We start from the raw sequence: 22653 nt of genomic DNA on the forward strand, positions 1-22653 counted from the left end.
GTGACTTTGTTCTTTAAAATAATAATTTAAGAACACATTAACTATATTTCATTCTGATATCTCTTCATATTTATGTATAGTAGGCACTAGGCAGTATTGTACAATATATGTATGAACTAGAATAGATTGGGTTAGATTTAGTGGTTGGTAGGCATTTGACTCTTTTAATAACCTTGTCTTTAAAAAGAACTATGGGGAAACAAATACATTCCAAACCTGGGAACTGAACCTCAGATGTTCATGCTTTATACATTCAAAGATGTTTATGTTGTTTAAAACTGTAAATCTTGTTGGTCACGTTTTGTATGTTTCCTGCAGTTAGTTGTCAGTTCTTTCCCAAATGTTGATAGGGGGAGTAAAATGCTGAAACTCATCCCTGGTTTCCTAACCTGTTGTTACAGCATGACAACAGATTTAATATTGAAATGTTTGCTGCTGGCTCTCCCCATGGCTAGCAGATTCTGCAGTGCTGTGTCCAGTGCCTCCCTAAATGTGAATGGATAAAGGAGTTGGGTTGGGTTAAAGTATACAGAACAAAAGGGATCATCTCAAAACTGCTTAGAAGTATTCTTAATAGAAAATATTCATAAACATCAAAATATCTGATGTGTTTTGATCCTTGGTGACTCTAAAATGAGACAGATACTTTTCTGTATTTGTATATGGCCTTTTAAACAATTGGTTCATGGGCCATATACAAGCTAAACGACAATGAAAACAATACCAAATCAGAATAAAAATAACCAAAAAAAAACCCACAATAAAAGCAGCAATTAAAAATAACAGATTAAGGGTGCAATCCTATACATGTTTACTCATGCTGGCTAGGAAATAGTAGGATATTTTTTCTGCCTGCATAGGATTGTGCCTTTAATCAATCAAAACTCAGAGTTTAAATGTAAAAGGCCTGGGAGAATTAAAAGGTCTTCATTTAGAGCTGAAAGGATAGCAAATTAGCTGCCGGACGAGCCCCTCTGGGAAGGGAGTTTCATAAAGGGGGGTCCACCCATCTTATTTATTTCATTTCTTATAAAATTTATAAACTGCTCCACATTGAGAGATATCAGAGAGGTATACAATAAATTAAAACACAACATACAAAAAGGTTACCATTAAAGCAAATACTCTTCTTCATGTTACTGTAGGGAGAACTAATTCGTAGTCTCTTTCTTCATTTCCCCTTTAGAAGGTCCATTTTGATTGTGGCCAAAACTCAATGTTGGATTAGATTCATGTGTGATCCAGTTTTGCATTTGCAACAGACAACTCCAAAGGGCCAATTTATGCATGCAGAGGAGCTTTTCAGCCCTTCCACCTTCCTATCGCACTTCTTCATACCTCCTGAAAAGATGTACCTCACAATACGGGCACAACCATCAAAAGCAGTATTCTGTTAGTGGCAAGGTTCTCCCACCAGAAGAGATTGGCAGTTCTCCTAGGTACACACATGGAGAGGCCTCTTAGACCCTGAACAATCTTTGTAAATCCAAATGAAAAAGCTAGAATGTGGATCTGATTTTAAAACAACTCACTTTCAGTCCACATAAACATTTTCAGAAGTGATATATTCCAAACTAAAAAGTGTTCTCATTCTTAGCATCTCTTTTAAAAGTCCAATTTGCTTTGTATCTGAATTAAGCTAGATTTCAACAGGTGCCACTTTTCTACACTTTTGCACACCTGTGAACAGGTGAGCTGTACCTGTCCACACCTTTTTACTGAAATATCCAAAAATGGTTTAGGAAACTCCAACTGATAAAGTCCCAGCTGATATCATTAGGCTTAGAATAGCTCCTCTTATGTATAGCCCAGATCGTAGTCTGTTAGATTGCACAATGTCAGGTCACGATCCAAGGTGCTCTGCTTGGTGTGCAAACCCAAACTTCCTCCCCAACACACATAGCAACTCTTCATGCTGAGTCAGAAGTTTCTGAAGCCACCTCAAAGATTTGGGGGGCAGTTTATTGTGTAGCAAGATCTTGGGATCCATTGGTCTAACTTCTGTTTTTTCATGTTGGGTTTGTAAAGTGAGTGTCTAGCTTTTGAAACCTGATCTCTTACTACCTTTTAAAAAAAGTTTAAAACAGAATTGTGTCTATCCAAACATTTTAATTATTACTTCTTTAATGGGGAAGTAGTAGCCGTGTTTGGAAGAGTCAGCATGTGTCCCAATACGCGATTGTTCCTGGCCTGTATGTCGTAAAATTCTGTTTGTTCTTAATGGGAGCAGCTAAAAGGCTCTCTATTTTATGGCATTTTCAATCCCTTTGCTCTTTGGTTATGTAATTACGACAGCTACATCATTAAGAGCAATGCATTATGCTCTCAGCCACTGTCCCGAGAACACACACAATATTTGCTCTGAGATCCATTACTCTGTTTTTTTCTTCAAAAAGAGAAAGACTTGATCTCATGTCCATAGTTTCCTCAAATGCAAATGTGTGGGTTTTTCAATCTCCTGGCAGTGCTGTATCCCTCCTATTGTTAATAATAGAAAGAGAAAACTAAGGTTCTCTTAGATCCTGGAGCTGAACTTTCAAGGGCAAAAGTGTCCATGAGGTCACAAGTCAATGACCTCCATGTTAGAGCTATTCTCATGGCACAGGAAGTACCCAGGTTCACACAGGAAGTCTGTTTTTGGAGTAGGGAGTTGAACCTGGATTTCCAGTGCCTCTAAACACCAGATCATTCTTCTTCTATAAGCTGAGTTGTTTTTGAGAATGGGGGATTAAGCTCAGCTCATGCTTTCCAACTTTGGGGCAAAGGACTTTTGAAGAAGGAAAAATCAAATTGTGAATGCTTTTGTTGTATATAATTATACCCTTTAAATGTTTTGAATACTGGATCCCTTATACATGTACTGTTTTTTAAAAAGTAGGTCTTCAGGCATAAGAAATGTCACAAGTTTATGTATAGAATGAAATTCTGTAGATGTTGAGGCAGTAAGAATCTCAGTGTAAGCATGTTTCGTAATAATCATCTTAGATAGCAGGACAACTTTTTTATGAAACTTATTTTAAGTTAGTTTATTACATGCTATTTAATAATTTTGACACTGGAGAAATACTTTCCTTAAAAACAAAAATGCTGTATCTTTTTTTTAACAGATTATATAATTTAACCTTTTTTAAAAGAAAAACTGTTATGCTCTTGGCATAATGTGTATTCATTGTTTTTCCTCATACAGAGAAAGTTAGTCACACTTAAGACCCATTGGAAATAAATAGGACATAAGTTAGCCATGACTAACTTGTCCCATAGAATTCAGTGGAATTTCAGCACAACTAACATTCTCTCAATTAGGGCCTTATTGGTTTAGTATTAGATGCTCTGTGTTATATTTTATCAACTTGTTTTTCTTTTCCAGAAATGGCAAAATATGTAAATAGCTACCAGGAAATAGTTCTATAGAAACTTCACTTGAAACTATCATTAAGTTGTTATTATTATCAATATTGTGTAAAAATATTTGCAATTGTTCATTACATCTCTGCTAAAGATCTTAGCCTAAGATCTAAGCCTTTCTTGAAGGAATTGATGTTGTATTTTCAAGACAAAAAAACCCCTACTTAGCTAGTTTGTCATAATCCTGTATTCTGTAAACAAAAAAACAACAAAAAGTCTTTTTATAAAGAGAGTCTAAATAGGCTTACAAGCAATAATATATCCTTTTTGGTGTGTATAGGTTGTAACATGCAGATGGCAGTACATGGATACAATATGTGATGACAGACTTAGTTCTTAGGGACGTCAGTTCTGGACAGGCCATATTAACATTGGTCATTTGGACATTTTTGAAAAAGATGGTAGCGTAGGGCCATGCAGATGGTTTAATTTAATCAACTTCTATAAGCAAATCCACTCACTGACCATGAAATCTCTGTAGTTGACTTCCATGCTACAATTGTCAAAAGTTTCAATATAAAACTCACAAATGTGTCAGATCTTCTCGTTTTTCAGATAATTGTTTAGCATTTGCCACTGTTGTTTCAGGCACTGCCACTGCCAATGTTTTGTACTCTGAATTTGATGGCAGCTCTGCCCTCTAATGGCCTGTTTGGCAAAGATGCCTCATTGGAACTCAAGAGCGGTGGAAGTTTTTTTCCCTGAGCTGTTGTTCCATTCTTTATTATTGTTCATGACTCCGACGCAGGGGAATACATGCACCTGTGTAAACTACGAGCATAGACTGATGTCCAAACCAGTGAAAATTAGGCTGTTCCTATGCATTTCCGCACAATGGCAAATAATATTTGGGATATAGATGAAGACTTCTGCCAAATGGCAGGAGCACAATCTATTTTGCTGCTAATTTGCATCCATATTAAAAAAAAATTCAGTCCAGTTCACAGAGCGAATAAAATATTTAGGCTCCTATCAGTGCTAAAGTTTAGTTCCAACAGGAGTGGGAAGGGAACGAGCAAGCAAGCCCAGATGGAAACTCTCAAGGTTGTAAAACAACTCTTGCTTCCAGTGTTAAAGTTTAGCTTGTGTAGCTCTGCCCTGGCCATTGAAGAAACTTTATGGAAAATTAAATTCCCTTGTGTTGATTACAATTTATCAAGCACTCATCTACATTTACAGTGCTGAACGTAGAATAGAGGTCAGCAACTGGTGATTCTTGGGTCAAATCTGCATGGTTACACACACACATTGCCAATCCCAAAGGCAAAAAAAGAAAAGAAATGTGGATGAGCATTCTCCTGCTAGCCAGGTAGCTCAGCTGGTCAGTGGACCATGCTGGTAATGCCCAAGACCATGACTTTTGAGTCCCATTGAGTGCAGATGGGAGAATGTGGGTTCCCCATCCTTTTCTTTCTTCCCATAGCATATAGTTAACTATGGAATTCACTGTGACAAGATATGACAGTTGCCAACTGAGATGGGTTTAAAAGAGGATTAGACACATTTATGGAAGATAAAGCCATCAATGGCTACTAGTCATTATGGCTGTATACTACAGTTCTCAAAACTGGCTGCTGGGGAACAACAGTGGGAAAAGTTATAGCCCAGCATTGACATTGACTGGCAGTGGCTCTCTAGGGTTTCAAGCAGGATTCTTTCCCGGCTCTTCTACCTGGAGCTGCTGGGGATTGAGCATGGCACCTTCTGCATGCAAAGCATGTGTTCTGTCACTGAGCCACAGCCCCCCAGTTGCCCTCATAGTCCCACAGATGACTGCCCTCCTGTCCTGCTTTTGGACTTCCCAGAGGCACCTGGTTGGCCACTGGGGGATACAGGATGCTGGACTAGACAGATCTTTGGTCTGATCCAGCAGGGCCCTTCTTATGAGCACCATCTGTGCAAACTGGATGAGAAAACTTGCCAGTTGGGTCGGAGCATAGACCTATTGCCTGCCAGCCCTCACCCCTTTCCCAAAGTATCTTGGATAGCTCCTTTGGAGTTCTGATGGGTTCTGACTGAAACCCAGAGTGGATTCACCACCCCACTGACATCAGAGCCACCAGCCTCCACTGAATTGGAGATGTTGTGATTGAACCTGCGACCTTCTATGTGCAAAGCACCTTCTATGTCCAAAGAGCCCCTACCCAAAGAAAGAAATTTGCTTCCAGGTGGGGCCTAACCTGGAGCACATTTGCCTGATAAAATGGCATGTCCAGATCCCAAATGAGCCAGTGCTGAGGGGGAATTCCTGAAGCCCCCTTCCCTACCACATCTTGCATTCATCTCATGTTGAACTCCACTGGAGTCTTGGTTTTGTGATTGGTTCAGCATCCTAATGTAATTGATGCTCATTAGCTAACCCTCTGCCTAACACACATTAATCCAGTTCACATGATCGCAGGGTGTTTAATAAGCCACAATGGCTTGTTAACCTCGCTGCACGTGCCAGGGGGATTTGCATAATTACCTTTGGTAACACAGCTTCCAGTGTCGTGCAAATCCAGTGAGGGTGGCTTGTTGCCGTGGTTAATAAGCCACCCGGAAGGGTTCTGTTGTAGAGTTCTGGGCTGTTGTAGGGTTCTGGAGTGGCTTGTTAACCACAGCAACAAGCCACCTTTGCTGGGTTCACACAACATGGGAAGCCACGCTGCCAAGGGTAGTTATGCTAATTCCTCCAGCACACGCAGTGAGGGAAATAAGCCACCATGGCTTATTTCCCCCACCATGATCGTGCGAACAAGCCCATTGACTTGACCTGCAGTTATAAATTACAAATTACAGTTTGTCCCTGTTCCCTTTTCTTTTGCAGATTAACACTGATTACACATTTACATGCATAGCCAAGACAGACTCAAAAGTATCTTAAGCCTCATGTATGGAAAATGTTGTTTGTTTGTTTACTTACTTACTTATTTATTTCATTTCTATTCTGCCCAATAGCCGAAGCTCTCTGGGCAGTTTTTAGTGGTGACTAATTCATGTGCCATTGCTTTCAATCAAAGAGCCTTAGCTATGGCTAACCTTTGCTGAATTCTGCCGACTATCTCTAGATGTGGAGATAGCAAAATGTGCTGTATAGAATCATAAGATGATGGAGTTGGAAGGGACCTTGGAGGTCGACTTGTCCAACCCCCTGCTCAGTGTGGGATATGTTCTGTCCACCAGCACACCTACCTTTCTTAGTATTTTCCTCCCACATAACATATGACAATTACCACAGTTTAACAAATGGATGCAAGTGGGCAACAAAATGTTTGTCCTCCCATTATGTTACCAGGATGTGTTTTACCACCAACTTGAAAATGTTTGGGAAACTATTCCACAATGCAAGATCTCCTCTAAACAACCTAAAAGTCCAAGTGAAGGTCTCATCTTCCACAGACAAATCCCACTGAAATTTTAGTAAGGTGCATGAACTTCCCTGCTTGGAACCTCCTGTGGCAGATGGCTCTGTACACAGTAACAGCGCTGTACATGCAGCAAGGCGTGACGTAGCACATAGTGTCCGGCGCATTAATGTTGGAGACTGTCCTTTGTGTATAAGGGAAGATTCTGATGTGCTGTTTTCTTTGTCTGTCAGTTTTATCCAGACAATACGCAATGGTTGGGTAATTTACAATTTAGTGTTAAGCTGAAAATAAAAACTTCCTTTTTTTCCTAAGATGTATCTGAGGCTTTTCATTGAACATATGCTTTTGATCATGTTCCAGGTGCTTTAATGCTAGGAGTTCAGCACTAGAACACATACAAGAGCAGTTCTGGACCTATGCAGAATGGCTTTCTTTTTACCACCGAGCTGCCACAACCACCTGGGATTAGGGACTGCGTTTCCAGATCAGAAAAGGCAATACATAGCCCCCCTTGCATCCAGGTCTTAATCATTGTCCATATTAAGCACAGGGCTGGCTCAACTCACAAGGCTGCGAAAGGTACAGAAGGAGATTCTGAAACTCGTGTGTACACTAGTGAATTGGTTTCATCTATTTCATTTAAATGTGCAGGAGTCCATTTTAAAAAAGAACTGATTGGGAGCTGTGCAGAAAAGTGGTTTTATAACTGCATGTTATCCTTCACATGCTTTTAGTGTCACCCTAGCTTGAAGCTCATGATTGGTCCTCATCGTTGCCCTAATAAAGCTGGATATTTTGCAGGAGCAATCTACACGGAGACGCTTTCCAACGAAATTCAGTTTAAAAACACATTTTTATCCATTCAGATTTGCTTCCCCACCCCACCGCCATGGCACACGCAGCCAATTAAAGCAGTGTATACCCCCCCCAAGAACCGCTTTCTCGTGGCAGACTGCATGAGAAACCACATTAGTTCAGGCATATGTGGGTCAAGCCTCATGGCATCAGCAAGCTCCCTTAAAAAAAAAAAAAAAGTCATTAACCTTAGGCACAGGTCCGCTCCACCGGATAAGCGCAGGTTTAAAACAAAAGGCAAAGCACCTCCCCTCTCATGCTAAGTGCAATTGAAGACAATGGGATTTACCTCTGAGCAGACATGTTTAGCAGGCTGTTTTCAGTTGTTCCTTGAGGCATACCTGCACAGAAGTGGAGATTTTTTAAAAAAGAAAAGTTATCCCAAAGCAATGTGCTAGCTTTCTTGGGTGGGAGTAAGGCTCTTTTGGGAAAAAGCAAAACACGATCAGCGGAGGGTGAAACCAACCCCTCTCCTTGTGTCCACCCTTTGATGACACAACTTTCCCTTCCCCCTCTCAGTGCTGCTCCCACCCACCTGGTGCTAAAACCAGTATCGCTAGTTGAGGTCACACAGATTCCCAAACCGCACTGAAGCCGATGCGATTTAATCCATCACTAAGTGATTTTGCAAAAATGCAGATTTTATGGCATAAAACCTGCAGTTGCTGCAGAGAGGAGGAAACATCCTGTGTCATGCCCATGGGTGGGGCGCAGTAGCACTGATGTAAATCTCCCAAGTAGATCCCACCCAGGTTCACCAATAAGGATGTGTCTTCCTCCATGCTAGATGAAGAGAACTTGGGAAGCTTTAAAATGGAAGAAGCCTTCACTTGTAAAGAAATAAATTGCTGATGAGTTGGGTGGGTGATGTCCCAAAAGATAACAAAAGTTTTTTTCAAAGCATGTATGAAAAATGCCCTTCAGGTCTAGGGATGTACGAGAGTCACTTACCTCTCCGCGGATTCTGTTCATGGGGGGGGGAGGCATTCCGTCCCTCCCCCCGGAATCCTCGATGGGGGGGAGGTGATCCAGTCCTCCCCCCCGGAATCCTCCACGGCCGGCAATGCTTCGCGGCGGCTCTGCAAAGCAGCCGGCCAGGCCAGGACCGTCCGCAGCCGGATTTCCGGCCAAGGTGGCTGCTGTGTAAAAAAAAAAAAGTGTACGCAAATGGCGGTGGCTACAGCCACCGCCATTTGCGTTCCTTATTTTTCGCCGTCTTAGTCTATGTAAATATTTACGTAGACTATTACGGCAAAAATAAAGGGGAACACAAATAGCGTAGTGGGCTTTACGTAGGCTAGTAATATTTAATTACTTTAAATATTTACGTAGGCTAAAATGGCGAATCGAAAAGGGACGCAAATAGTGCCCACTATGCTATTTGCGTTCCCCTTTATTTTTGTCGTAATAGTCTACGTAAATATTTACATAGACTAAGATGGCGAAAAATAAGGAACGCAAATGGCAGCGGCCGTAGCCACCGCCATTTGCATACACTTTTTTTTTTTTTTAACTGGGATGTGATAGGCTACGTAAGTCTTTACGTAGCCTATCACGTCTCTGTAAAAAAAAAAAAAAATACAAATGCCAGACTGTAAATGGTGGCGGTGGTGGCAGCCGGTTGGAAGACCAGCCGCCAAAGCCACCTCCGCCGCCAGAGCTGCCGCCGCCCAGAACTTCCGCCCCAGGTAAGTCTCGTCCTGGGGGGGATCCGCGGGGGGGCAGGGGGGCAGGCCGTTGCACCACAGATTTCAGGGAGCCGAATGCACTGGCATTCAGCCTCACCGAGATCCGTGACGGAATTCTCTGACATCCCTATTCAGGTCTCAAGTGAGCTTGTGGAAGAAAAATAAAATGAAAAGTAGCCCTCAAGATAAGGCTAACTATATAAAACATACATCCCCTCTATTAGTGATCACCCTGATAAATCACAATTTTGCTTTATTCTGTGGCTACTTCTCCAAAGGAATAAAAGGGTGCTTCCAGACAGAAGGCTTCTAGAGGTACCCATCAAAAGGTATCATGCAACTATTCTGTCTTTTCTTCCTTAATGGTTTTTTTCTGATAAAGAAAAAGATGGAAGAAGCAGTGAATAAACACAGGAAGGTTACACCTGAAGGTGACGACTGGACCCCCTGTAGAATTCCAAGAACGAGCCATTGCGATTGCACAATAAAACCCTCATCTGGAAGTATGTTTAAGTCTTGTGTGTCTCATCAGCCTTTCTACAATGAAAAGCCATCTCCACTCAAACTGTGCTACCAGGGAGAAGAGAAGACTGAGGGGAGAAATGATAGCGCTCTTCAAGGACTTGAAAGATTGTCACAGGGAGGAAGGCCAGGATCTCGTCTCAATCATCCCAGATTGCAGGACACGGAATAATGGGCTCAAGTTACAGGAAGCCAGATTCCAGCTGAACATCAGGAAAAACTTCCTGACGGTTAGAGCAATATGACAATGGAACCAATTGCCTAGGGAGGTGGTGGGCTCTCCCGCACTGGAGGCATTCAAGACGAGGCTGGACAGCCATCTGTCAGGGATGCTCTGACTTGGATTCGTGCATTGAGCAGGGGGTTGGACTCAATGGTCTTATAGGCCCCTTCCAACCCTACTATTCTATGATTGTAGGGCCTGGCACAATGTTTCCATGGGTGTGGGTGTGTATGTGTGTGTGAGTGTGTGTGCCTTACCTTTAACTGAATACCCTTTAACTTGAGATCCTCATAGCTCAACACTAATAATCTGTTCCACAGGTGCGCATGTGGGGATTTTCATGTAGATACACTACTGCTCCATTTCAAGGTTCTGTGGGTTGGAGTTCTAATCCAACTCTGGTATTAGATACGTAACAAGTGGGACTAGTATATCCTTGTTGTCTAAGAGAAGTGTCCCTATTCAGAGTTCCTTCAAGCCAACCAGCCATGCTTTCCTCTGGGATGTTATAAGCTGTTAGGGCAGGGGGGTCAACATAATAATGGAATCAGGCAAATACACTAATGGGGACTTGCACTTTGGCCGAATCTACACATAGTAGCTATACCGTTATCATAACTATTGGTGCCCATTGGTGTCATGTGTACCAATAGTTATGATAATGGAATGGTAACGGTATAACTGCTATGTGTAGATTCTGCCTTTCTTTTGCTTTTGCAAAAAAAAAAAAAAAAAAAGATTGACTTTTCCCCACTCCAAAACCACCCATGAAATTGCTTTTTTTAAAAAAGAAAATGTGAACCTGGATGATGACAGAGATGTCTAAAGCACCCACAAACAACCATGAGTGAGGAATGAGAAGTGCACAATAAAAGCCTTGTCTAGAAAAGCCCTAAGCCTTGGGAGAGGCATTTCAACCTTTTAGAACTGGGGGGGTAGGGAAACAGGCAAAAGCTGGGAAACGACCAAACAATTGGTGGTTGGGGAAAGGGGGTGGGCAGGGAATCCTCACGGGTCAGATATGGCCCACAGACTTGGGGTTCAGCACCACTGTGTTAAGGGTGCTCTGCAAACAAGCCCATTCTCCCTCTCTCTCTCTGCCTCTCTCACACATACACATGGAAGCTTATGCCATAATAAGTGTGTTACACTTTAAGGGCCATAAGATGCTTCATTGTTTTTGCTGCCACAGGCTTGTTACTCCCCTGAAAATGAACATTATGTGATTTCCATGAGCACTCAGCATGTTCCATCCTTATTGGGCTTCCTGGGGAGGTGGGGTATATCCTTTCAGTATCCTTTTGAAAGGGATTTTTTATACTTCTGAAAATGTTGGGTTGTCCTGAAAATGCTGATAACTCCCTGTTGTTTCTCAATGGCCCCATTTTAACTCTCATTTCTAGCATGGGCACACTGAGAGCTTTTCTGTCCAGGCTGTTGATTGGCTGTTAATCTACTGCATCTACTTTCAGTTTTGTTGCAGAATTGAGATCCGACCTCAAGGTTCATTGCCTTTCCTGCTTTTTTGCTGGGTGGTACTGTGGTATATTGGAATAGCACAAATACACAAGAGGAAATCACACATTCTTCTGCTTTCACAATGAAATGCTGCATTTTCCCTGCTTTAAAAAAAAACACTTGCCAAAAGTGCTGGTTAGATGCAGGAGTGAAACTGGAAGGTCATGATATTATCTAGAGAACCTGTAAACAACTGTAAGTAGGGAATGACAAGTAGACAATAAATGTCTCATGCAGAAAAGCCCTGAGTTTGCTATTCGAGGAAGCGATAGAACTAGCAAATGGGTAAAGTCCATTTGACATTGTTCACAAGCTCCCCCAGGAAACTTACCTCTTTTTTTCTGGGTGAGAAGTTCACTTTTTTTCTAGGAAGGGGGAAAGCTCACCCCCTGGGAACTGTAGGGTTCATCTCCGCCACCTTCCCTCCCTCCACACAACACATCCAGGAACAAGAAAGGGTTTTAGATCTGGATGGGGAAGACAAGATACTGAGCAAAAGGTTGCTTGATGGGGTGGTCTGATCATGTAGTTTCACTGCGATCAACCAGAAGTCCCAAAAGAGTGTTGTAAGAGTTTCATTGAATGTAAACAGTTAATATTAAAGAATGAACCTCTGTGCATGTGACTATAGAATACTTAGCCACTGCATCACGCCATATTACACTAATGCTCCACCCTATGAAAAAGGCAAGTCTCTAGCACTTCTCCTTAGGCAGGAAATGTTAGGCCTTAAGTCAGGGGTGCAGAAGAACCTCAGGCCTGAGGGCCACATCTGGTCCACCTGTGGTTCCAATCTGGCACTCTGGGGTTCCCCAGATAGCCACCCTGTTATGTATCCTGGGGGATACATCCTGGGGGCCAGGAGTTGAACTGTGGCTTAGTTATTGTTTTTGAACCTTGGCAGCTCCTTTAGAGCTGAGAGTAGCAACAGTTGGCGGAGCTTCTGCTAAGTTGTCACTTCTATATGTGCTGAATTAAAGCACAGTTGTGTCTGAGGCCTGAGGTTCCTCCTACCTATACAACAACACCCCCCCCCCGCCAACTTCCCCTGACCTCACTCCCTTTCCTCCAGCCACTTAATCACTGGGTGGTTTCCTGGCTTTTGTGCTGTTCTTTTCCCCATTGAATTGCCTCTCCTAAGGCTTAGTTACTAGCAGGAAAAGCTTTAAGCTGCAATAGCCTGGTATGTTTTGTTTGTATTTTTGGCCCAGCCCCTTTTACTTCCAGCCCCACCCACCACTGTAATGTGGCCCCTGCAAATGTGAATTTGGCCGTCAGGTTGGAAGAGGTTCCCCACCTCTGCATTAGAGGGTGTTGTGGCCAACTGTAGTAGACCAGAGTGGGGCATATTAAGGCCAAGTGAAGGTTTGGCCTGAGTGACTCCGCTGTGGAATTTTCAAATGCGTACATGACCCTCTCTCTTCGTAAAAAATGCAAGATCTACAAAGTTTTGAAAAGTTTGCCTAACCTGCAAAAGTTTATATATGTAAGCAAGCCAGATAAGGAACTGCCCGTAGGTTGCCATTCTCCAGACAGACCAGCCAACGGTTTAAGAACTTGTGATTAAGCTGGACTTCCTTTTGAGTCAACGAGCGTTCTGTGCACGATGAAGTGGCTGTGTAATCAATTTCCTAATAAAAAGCTAGTGGTGTCTAGAATGTGGAGACGAGTCCTTGCACCCCGCAGAGGGTGAGCTCTTTCTGCTGCAGTGTCATTTCTCTTTTCCAATAAAGTCATATTGTACCTGAAAGTGTCTTCAATTGTTGGGGCCAGGACAAAGGACATAGTCATTTGGGTACATATCCAGATGAACTTTACACAAAAATATGCAGGTATTTACACAAAAATATGCAGGCCCTTGGGCTGAAAGAGGTTCTGCACCCCTGCCATAAGCCACTTCAGGTTATACAATGGCATGAACACCTTGTACACAGCGGTAAATGCCAGAGCTCAGGTTAACTGGAATCCTGTATGTTTAACCCCACATGTATGTAGCTGGCTATGGCCATGCAGTGGTGACCATACTTGTCCTTCTACATGTCCCAGAATTGTGGATCTCATCAGCATTTCTATGATGAACATCCATGTTCACACAGAGAATGACTAGAGTGTAAGTCTTCTCAAGCTTCTTGAACGTGGGCGCTCCTTCTCCATTTTCCTTACCTTGTCCCCCAGCCCCCAGTCATCTCTTCCACAGATTAGCCTTTGGGGATGCTCATGTACAGTCTCATGTACTCTACTGCTGCATTGTGCAGAGATCTATGGATGGATTAGGGGTACTAATCCAACACTGGAATTAGAAAAGTAGCGAGTGGGAATGGCAACAAAATGTACAGGTCCCACCTCCGTGATAATCCATTCCATTGTCCTTCTTATCCGGTTTCCAGGTGTTGTTGTTTTCTTGTGTTGTTGTTGTTGTTATCATTTCTATACTGCCCCATAGCCAAAGTCCCCCCCCCACAGTCACCATTCTGTGGCCACTGAGCCTGCTCAGTCCACACTGGGCTGTTTTGTGGGTTCCCCCCTCTTATGGACTTCCCCCCTAAAGATGGAAAACCAGAGTGTTGCCCTGAACCTGCAGATACCTCCATCTTGTGCATAGATGGTGTCATTTCAGTTACATAAGGACTACATCCCTCAAAAAACTGAGATCACTATTGGTATATGATGATCAAATTTTTTGATGGAGGATAACTCAAAGCAGCTCCAATCACATTCAGCCCAATCCTCACAAGTTTTCTCAGAGAACTCTTGGCATTGACCAGATATTCCAGGGCTGAGCCCTTCTTCAAATGACCCAGCCTCCCTCCCAGGCAGCTGCAGCAATGGAAGGAGGAAAGGACTGTTGAGTCAATAGAACAGCTTCCCCGAACCAGATGTTTTGGACTACAACTCCCAGAATTCCTGACCATTAGCCATGCTGGCTGAGGCTGATGGGAGTAGATGCCCCAAACAACTGGAGCACACCAGGCTAGGGAAGGCTAGGGTAGAGAAACAAAAACACAGAGCAGACACAGGGTACTGAAAGAGAATGGCAGAGGAAAGGAAGAGCTAATCCCACTTCCTTCCTGTTGCTCAAATCAATGTAAGAACCAAAAGCAGGACATTGGAGAGCCACAGTCAGCTCCTCCATCACCACTTCCAGAAGACACATCAGGTTCTGGCAGTTGCTAGGCAACTGGCAGCCTTAGCATCAATATCTCCTAGCAACCCAAGCACTGTAATAGCAACAAATAACAAACAGGTGCCTTGCTGGTTTGTCAGATACCTTATGAAGAGCGGGCCACACTTTTCTGTGAAGCAAACACCAGCCGCTATGGATGTCCCAGTTATCATGCTATCACTTCCGATGGGGGCCCTGACATGGCTGGCAATGCTGTGCCTTTCATTTGTGCCTTTTCTTTTTGGTACTCTATCATTCTCTGCATCACCGCCTGATCATATGCTGCAAGCGACTATGTGTTCCAAGAGAGAGAAACAGTTCAGGAACAATATGACCCTAACTGTACTTCCCGAAGGTGCTTCTCAGCTACACACTATGGCAACTTTCCCCAAACTTGGGCCCATCCAGAAGTGTTGGACTACAGCTCCCATCATCCTCAGCTAGTTGTAGTCCTACACATCTGGACCGGCCCAGTTTGGGGAAGGTGCCAGGCCTTTGTATTTCCAGGCAGCTAATAAAAGAAATCTTAGGGCTAGTCTACGCATGCAGTAGCATGAGATGGGAATGAGCTGGTAGAATGGACGGTATAGAATGCAGGTGGGGGTGGGTACCATTTTTTTAATGCTCCTCCGTGTAAAAGGCGGGGGGACCTTTTGGCAAATTGAAAACCATCACTGTAAAATAGCCTTTCCCAACATGGTGCCCTCCAGACATTTTGGATGAGAACTCCCATTATTCCTGACGATTGGCTATACTACGTGGGGCTGATGGGAGCTGTAGACCAAAAGGCCTGGTGGGCAGCACTTTTATTTATAATATTTTATTCATTATATTTTTAAACCGTCCAATAACAAATGTTCTCTGGGTAGACTATGAACGGTAATCTTTTTTTGATTACGCATGTCACATTTTTTGGTGACTCAGAAGTGGCCACCCTAGAATCTCTCCACTGATGTGTGGTGTAGTGGTTAAAGTGTTGGAATGGGACTTGGGAGATCCGGTTTCTAGCCCCCACTCAGCCATGAAGCTCATGGGGTGACTTTGGGCCAGTCACAGACTCTTAGCCCAACCTACCTCACAGGGTTGTTGTGAGGATAAAATGGAGAGGAGGAAAGGGACGATGTAATCCACCTTGTGTTCCTTGCAAGAGCAAAAAAGGTGGGATATAAATGTAAAAATTTAAAAAGTTTGTTTTGGGTTGTTTGTTTTTAACCTGTGGGCATTTTTTACACAAGGGAGCATTCAGAAATAGCACCCCCACCTGTAGTCTGAAGTGAAACATTCCCTCCTCTGTTGTATCTGGCCACTGCAGAAGCAAGTAGAGAAAACCAAACTTTGGCATGTGAGTGTACTTCAGGCTGGGCTTCACCGGATTCCAAAGGTGTAGCGTGGCGTGGGAGCTCCATTGTCAAAGATCTACACTGGAATGCCATTCCCCTTGGCATGCTTCTCATGCTACCACCTTTCTCCAGGGCAAAAGTGGCCAGTTACAAAACACAAAAAAGGAGGAAATCTATCTCCAAAAAAAAGGGAGGGACAAAGGAGGGTGCCATGCATAAAATTGCATATGCTAATATATACGTACAGCTGCAAATGTAGAAATAATTATTATATTTTAAAAAGGAATACAGTCCTTCTCATCATAGTGTGGAAGACTGTGACCAGGTGACCTGTGTTCCTTGCTCAGTCTGCTGTCCAGATGCTGTTGATGGGCATCTTCAAGGCCCAATTCTTTCTTCTGATGGTTCTTTATCTTTATACTGGACTTGGCCTGCCCAGCCTTTCCAGTAGAGGATACCTTCAAAATAGAGGTCTGGCAATGCTTCAAATAAGGTTATGTAAAAGAGGGCACATGGCCACCCTAGGACAACTTGTTGCCCTCCAGATGTTGTTGGACTGCAACTCCTATCAGCCTCAGCCAGCATACCCAATGGTGAGGTATGATGGGGGTTGCAGTCCAGCAACATCCAGAGGGCCTCAAGTTGCCCATGCCTGCTCCAGGGAATGAAGCCTGCAGGTTATTACATTGGTAACAATGATCAGTTAGGTACAAAGGCTAGAAAATTACACTTTGGGGCAGGTGAATTGACCTACAACTCCCATAATCTCCATGGTGATGCCTAGGGATGTACAGGTTTTACAAAATCCACTCCATCTGCATTTTGTAGATTGTCAGGTGCCTTTCATTCCATCGTCTGCTCATTGATGGAATCGGATTTTTGCCAATTTCCTGAATTCGCACAAATTCACATTTGTGCAAATTTGGACTTGTGAAAATGCACAACTCCCCCCAAAATGTGCAAATCCCCCCAATTGTGCAAATCCTCCCAAAATGCACAGCTTCATGCTTTAGCCTATGGGGGAAATGCACACTTTGGGCCTGGATTTTGTTTTTTTTTACACATTTTTCTACAACTAAATTTACATAAAATTCCAGAAAGTTTTTTTTTTTTTTTTAAGATCCACAAGTCCATAGAATCCGTGAGACTTGGGAAAAGCTGGTCCTTTGCAGAATCCATGGGTCAGAGTAATAGAAATTAGGAAATATGAACTAATTTGATTCCGTTGCAGATTTCTGTGATATCCCTAGTGGCACCAACTTATGGAATGAGCCTGATATTTGGGAGACACCAACCATGGTGTGTTTTAAGTGCCTACTGAAGATCCATCTTTTTAGTTTTTACCCAAGCTAGCCCTGAATGATTGTGCTGCCCAGTTAATTTGATTATTAACTGTTGTGCTTGCAGTTTTGGTTTTAAATACTTTAAACATTTTCAGCATTTTCACTGATGAGTTTTTGCATTTACCATTATTCATTTTGATCTTTGACCGGAAACTGCTTAGCAATGTCTTTTGAGACTGTAAGCAGTATATAAATTGATTACATAAATAAATACATACACGCATACACACACACACACACACACACACACACATAATGGCTAGGGCTGAGGGAAGTTGTAGACCAAAACATCTGGATGGCCACAAGTTGCTCACCCGTTTGCGGGGGGTTGTTAAGGTAGCAGCTTTGTGGCTCTGATTGTTCCTGCATCGATTCATTTTTACCAGAGAGTGCTCAACCGTGTTGTGGAGGTGTCGAAGGATTCTTTGAGCCCTAGAGTACTTCTTGGAGCATTCAGACTGTTTTGCCGGGGTGGGGGGAGGGGGCTTAAATACTTTAAAGTATTTGTAAACTAATAGCCTACCTTTTCGTTTCGTTTTAATACTTCGATCAGCAGAGACAAGTGGCTTTGATATCTGAAGAAAGCTGAGTTTGCCTTTCTGTGGTTTCTCCTACCCAATTTGGGTTGTTTGGAACAACCTTACTGATAATACCTTTTGCAGCTTAGAATTAACAATCGCTGTAAATATCAGACAGACTTAAGAATGGTCAACAGGTCTGGGGAGTACTTGGCATCATTTAATCATCCAGAGAAGACAAACTTCTGGCATTCCCAAAGTCTTCGCTCCCAAGCAATCGGTCCAAGTCAGCCAGAGTTGGGGGACGTTGTGTCCTGTTGTTTTTACAGCTCCTTATTTCCACCGAAGCTTATGGGTTCTCTGGCACATTGGAGAAGGGTTTGGACATTTGGCCAGCTTTGCTTTGTGGAGGCTGAGAGAGTTCAACATTGGCCTGTTGCCATTTCTGTTTTAAAGAAACTCTACAAGTGATGTTTTACTTTAAGAGACTTAACAAGTGTCTATGAATGATAACTATTTAAGTTGCACAAGTAGCAGCGCCAGGGAGTCTGTGCAACTGACTTGGCTAATAAGGTAGGAGCGAATTCCATCTGAGGAGAAACTGGGAGGGCCTCTGGGGTGGGGGCTCTGCAGTCAGTGTTAGGGCTAAGTGCAAACTGTTTAGATCTTAGTGTTGTACTGTACAAAATGCTCTAATCCATAGTCATGTTTATACATTCAATCTGGGTTTATACAGCACTGGGGCTTTTACATGTCACAATTTTGGGAGGGGGTAAGGGGGTAAGGTAAAGATATACCACCTTATATGGAGGGGTCAAGTAAAAAAGAACAAGGCGCCCTTCATCTCTCTCTTTAATTCCAAAAGCCAAACAGTCTAAAATTGACTGGTACATAGATAGAAATCTTAATTTATTATGCTCTGCCCCATTACAAAATCACTATAACTTACTCACCCAGGAGGACCCTCCTGATAGTCGAAATGGTCATGGAGCTGGTTATGTAGCAACCCAAGCTGTCACCCCCCTCAGCTCACACCCCAGCAAATATTTGACATTAAGCAAGTTGCAGAGCTTTGCACGTTGGTGTCCTCTACACTGGAGGCAGTCTCAAAGGCTCTCAAGTAGGAATGTACGGATTACTTACCTCATTCCACTGGGGCCGTCTGCTGGGGGGGGAGGCGATCCATTCCTCCCTCCTGGAATCCTCCCCGGCCAGCTCCGCTCCATAGGGACCCCATGGAGCCGCTGGCTGGGGCCGCCTGCAGCCGGACTTCCGTCCGCTCCTGGGCTGCAGCCGCAAATGGTGGACGCCGTAGCGGCCGCCATTTGCGTCCCTGCGGTAGCCATGATAGGCTACGTATATATTTACGTAGCCTATAATGGTAAAAGGCAGGAACGCAAATGGCAGCCGCTACGCCATTTGCATCACTGTGGTAGCCGTGATAGGCTACGTAAATATTTATGTAGCCTATCACGGCTACCGCAGGGACGCAAATGGCGTCCCTGCGTTAGCCATGATAGGCTACATAAATACTTACGTAGCCTATCATGGCTAAATTAGAATGGAAATGGCAGCCGCAGACTGGGGCAGCCATTCACGGGGCAGTGGACGGCCGACAAAGGTAGGCTCCGTCCCGGGGGGATTCCACGGGGTGGTGTGGGGGATTGCTCCATTCCGCCACGGACTCCGGGGGGCCGGATTCTTTAGAAATATTTACATAGCCTATCTTTAGAATCCGGCCCCCCAGAGTCCGTGGCGGAATGGAGCAATCCCTCGCACCACCCCGTGGAATCCCCCCGGGACGGAGCCTACCTTTGTCAGCTGTCCACTGCCCCATGAATTTCTCCTACCCAATTTGGGTTGTTTGGAGTTTCCTTACTGGAAATATAAGTAAGGAGTCCATGGTGGAATTCTCTAACATCCCTACTCTCAAGCAACTTGAAGCAGAAACTGCATTAATTCCAGAAATGAATTCTAGGCTTTAGCAAATCTCAAATCATATAGAACTACTTATGAGCTTAAAGGAAGAGGAGCGAACCCCAAGCAGAGGAAAACCTGCATCCCCCTGTTGCCTGTTACTAAATTGGGCTGGATAGCTAATACTCTGGAAGACAGAAACAAAATTCAAAGTGATCTTGATAGACTGGAGCGCTGGGCAGAAAACAACAGAATGACAGTTAATAGGGATAAATGCCAAGTTCTGCACCTAGGAAAAAGAAACCAAATGCACAGTTACAAGATGGGGGATACTTGCCTCAACAATACTACAAGCGAGAAGGATCTTGGGATTGTTGTCGATCACAAGCTGAATATGAGCCAACAATGTGGTGTGGCTGCAAAAAAGGCAAATGCTCTTTTGGGCTGCATTAATAGAAGCACAGCTTCCAAATCCCGGGAAGTACTAGTTCTCCTCTACTCAGCACTGGTTAGGCCTCATCTGGAGTATTGTGTCCAGTTCTGGGCACAACACGTTAAGAAGGATGCAGACAAACTGGAGAGGGTTCAGAGAAGGGCAACAAAGATGATCAGGGGACTGGAAACAAAGCCCTATGAAGAGAGACGGAAAGAACTGGGCATGTTTAGCCTTGAGAAGAGAAGACTGAGGGGAGATATGATAGCGCTCTTCAAGTACTTGAAAGGTTGTCACAGAGAGGAAGGCCAGGATCTCTTCTCGATCATCCCAGAGTGCAGGACATGGAATAATGCGCTCAAGTTCCAGGAAGCCAGATTCCGGCTGAACATCAGGAAAAACCTCGTGACTGTTAGAGCAATACGACAATGGAACCAATCACCTAGAGAGGTCGTGGGCTCTCCCACACTGGAGGCACTCAAGACGAGGCTGGACAGCCATCTGTCGGGGATGCTCTGACTTGGATTCGTGCATTGAGCAGGGGGTTGGACTTGATGGCCTTGTAGGTCCCTTCCAACCCTACTATTCTATGATTCTATGATTCTACGATACCTCAAGGACTTATTTGAGTCCTATAGATTACAAGCTAGTAATCTCTTCACATCAAGTGGCCTTTGATGTCTTCCCTTTACAAAATGGCTCCCTCCCTAGTTGGCAAGGGAAATCTAGAATTCTGTCAAATCTAAATAATTTGCTGAAGCTGGGCCTAACAATTGGAGATCTGAAATCTTTTCAGATACTCCTGACGTTACAATACCAGAAAAGATTGGTGTTGACCCTTTCTTCATCTTGGATGGTGAGCAAAATAATGGCTTTGGAGGGTATTTTTCAAAAATTTACCATCAGAGCCAGATGGGTATTCCAAAACAGGGAAGTACAACCTTTATTTCTATCTTTGGGCCAAGCTAGACCCTTGCTTCCAAAAACACAAGATCTAGCTAATGGGGCACCATTGATTGATTTAACTCTAGATCCAATACAAAGTAAATTACCAACCAAAGACCCTATACCAACTAGTTCCTTTAAGGCAGTGCCGAATTTTGATCCTATAACTGTAAACTTCTCTGATGACTTCTCTGTTGCAAGAGAATCTTGCACAGAGCAGTGCTCAGCCTGCTCAACATATATGTCCAAATCTTAGATAACAGCATAAATAAAAATCTTGGCATCCACAGAAAAAGCCCTCTCTTCACAAATCTGCATTCCTACATTACAGCTAAAGAATGGGGCCATTTGTTGTGATGTTATACTCAATGAAATAGAGCCCCATTAACTTCTTCGGTGCTGTCTTTAATTTCTTGGAATATAACAGGATGGTCTAACAAGCTGCATGACCCTTCTTTTTTTGAGCTAATTACTTCATTTAAGATAATTTTATTTCAAGAGATTTTATTTAATTATTATTAGATGATTATTTATTTATAACAACAGATGCCAAGGCTCCAATTTCTAAAGGCCGCCCATGGGGTGGTGTTGCTTCTGGAATCGCAACATCCCTTGAGGTATGCCCGGATGAGCTGACTATCCACCCCCCTTGGTTTCAAGCTATTAGTCTTCAATTTAGAGGACTACATTTGATACTGATTAATGTTTACATTCCGCCGAGGGGCTCGACTCATCATTCCGCCCAAATGTGGCAATTGCTGGACAAATCAATTGGGGTCATCCAACTGAAGTTACCCACATCCATGATCATCTTGAATGGGCAATTCAGTCCCATTAGCTTTACAAAAGACTTGTTGCTGGCGGAGATGAAAACGGCTAATGATGAGTACCTGCACTTCAGAATTTACCACTGCACTGCTGGTTCTACCTTGTCCAGTAGGGCTTGTGCCCAGATAAGGTTAGTTCTGGCTTGAGTGGGCTTCAATCTGCATTGGATTGCATCCTTAAAATTCTGTCTTGTATTCCACCTAACCATTATTCACTTGTTTGCTTGGCTCCAGACTAATTTATGACCATGCATTCATTTTGCACTGGGCTAAGTCACAGCCATAGAAACACTCAAGTTGAATCTCCTTCTCCTTCTTGTCTCTGGGCTCATATGAAGCTCGGCCTGCTGATCAATTTGGCAAGCAAGTAAAAGAGTTTCTCCCTTGTTTGCCATTAATTCCAGAATCTCTGGAAACAGTCATTGCTGAGTTGTGCTTCTGCCTGTTGACCACAAGATGGCACTCATTTGTGTCAAACAACAACTTCATGCCCTTCACTTGGCATGCTGTAGTAACATATAGTTTTGCATGCATGCTGCTCCCCACCGTATGCACAAATGGAAGTGTGCAATGCATCAAAATGCAGCTGGAAGGATGTAGTTCAAA

Source organism: Heloderma suspectum, chromosome 4 (assembly GCF_057233095.1).
Source record: "Heloderma suspectum isolate Gila_16-S chromosome 4, 16-S_ref, whole genome shotgun sequence".
NCBI classification, from domain to species: Eukaryota; Metazoa; Chordata; class Lepidosauria; order Squamata; family Helodermatidae; genus Heloderma; species Heloderma suspectum.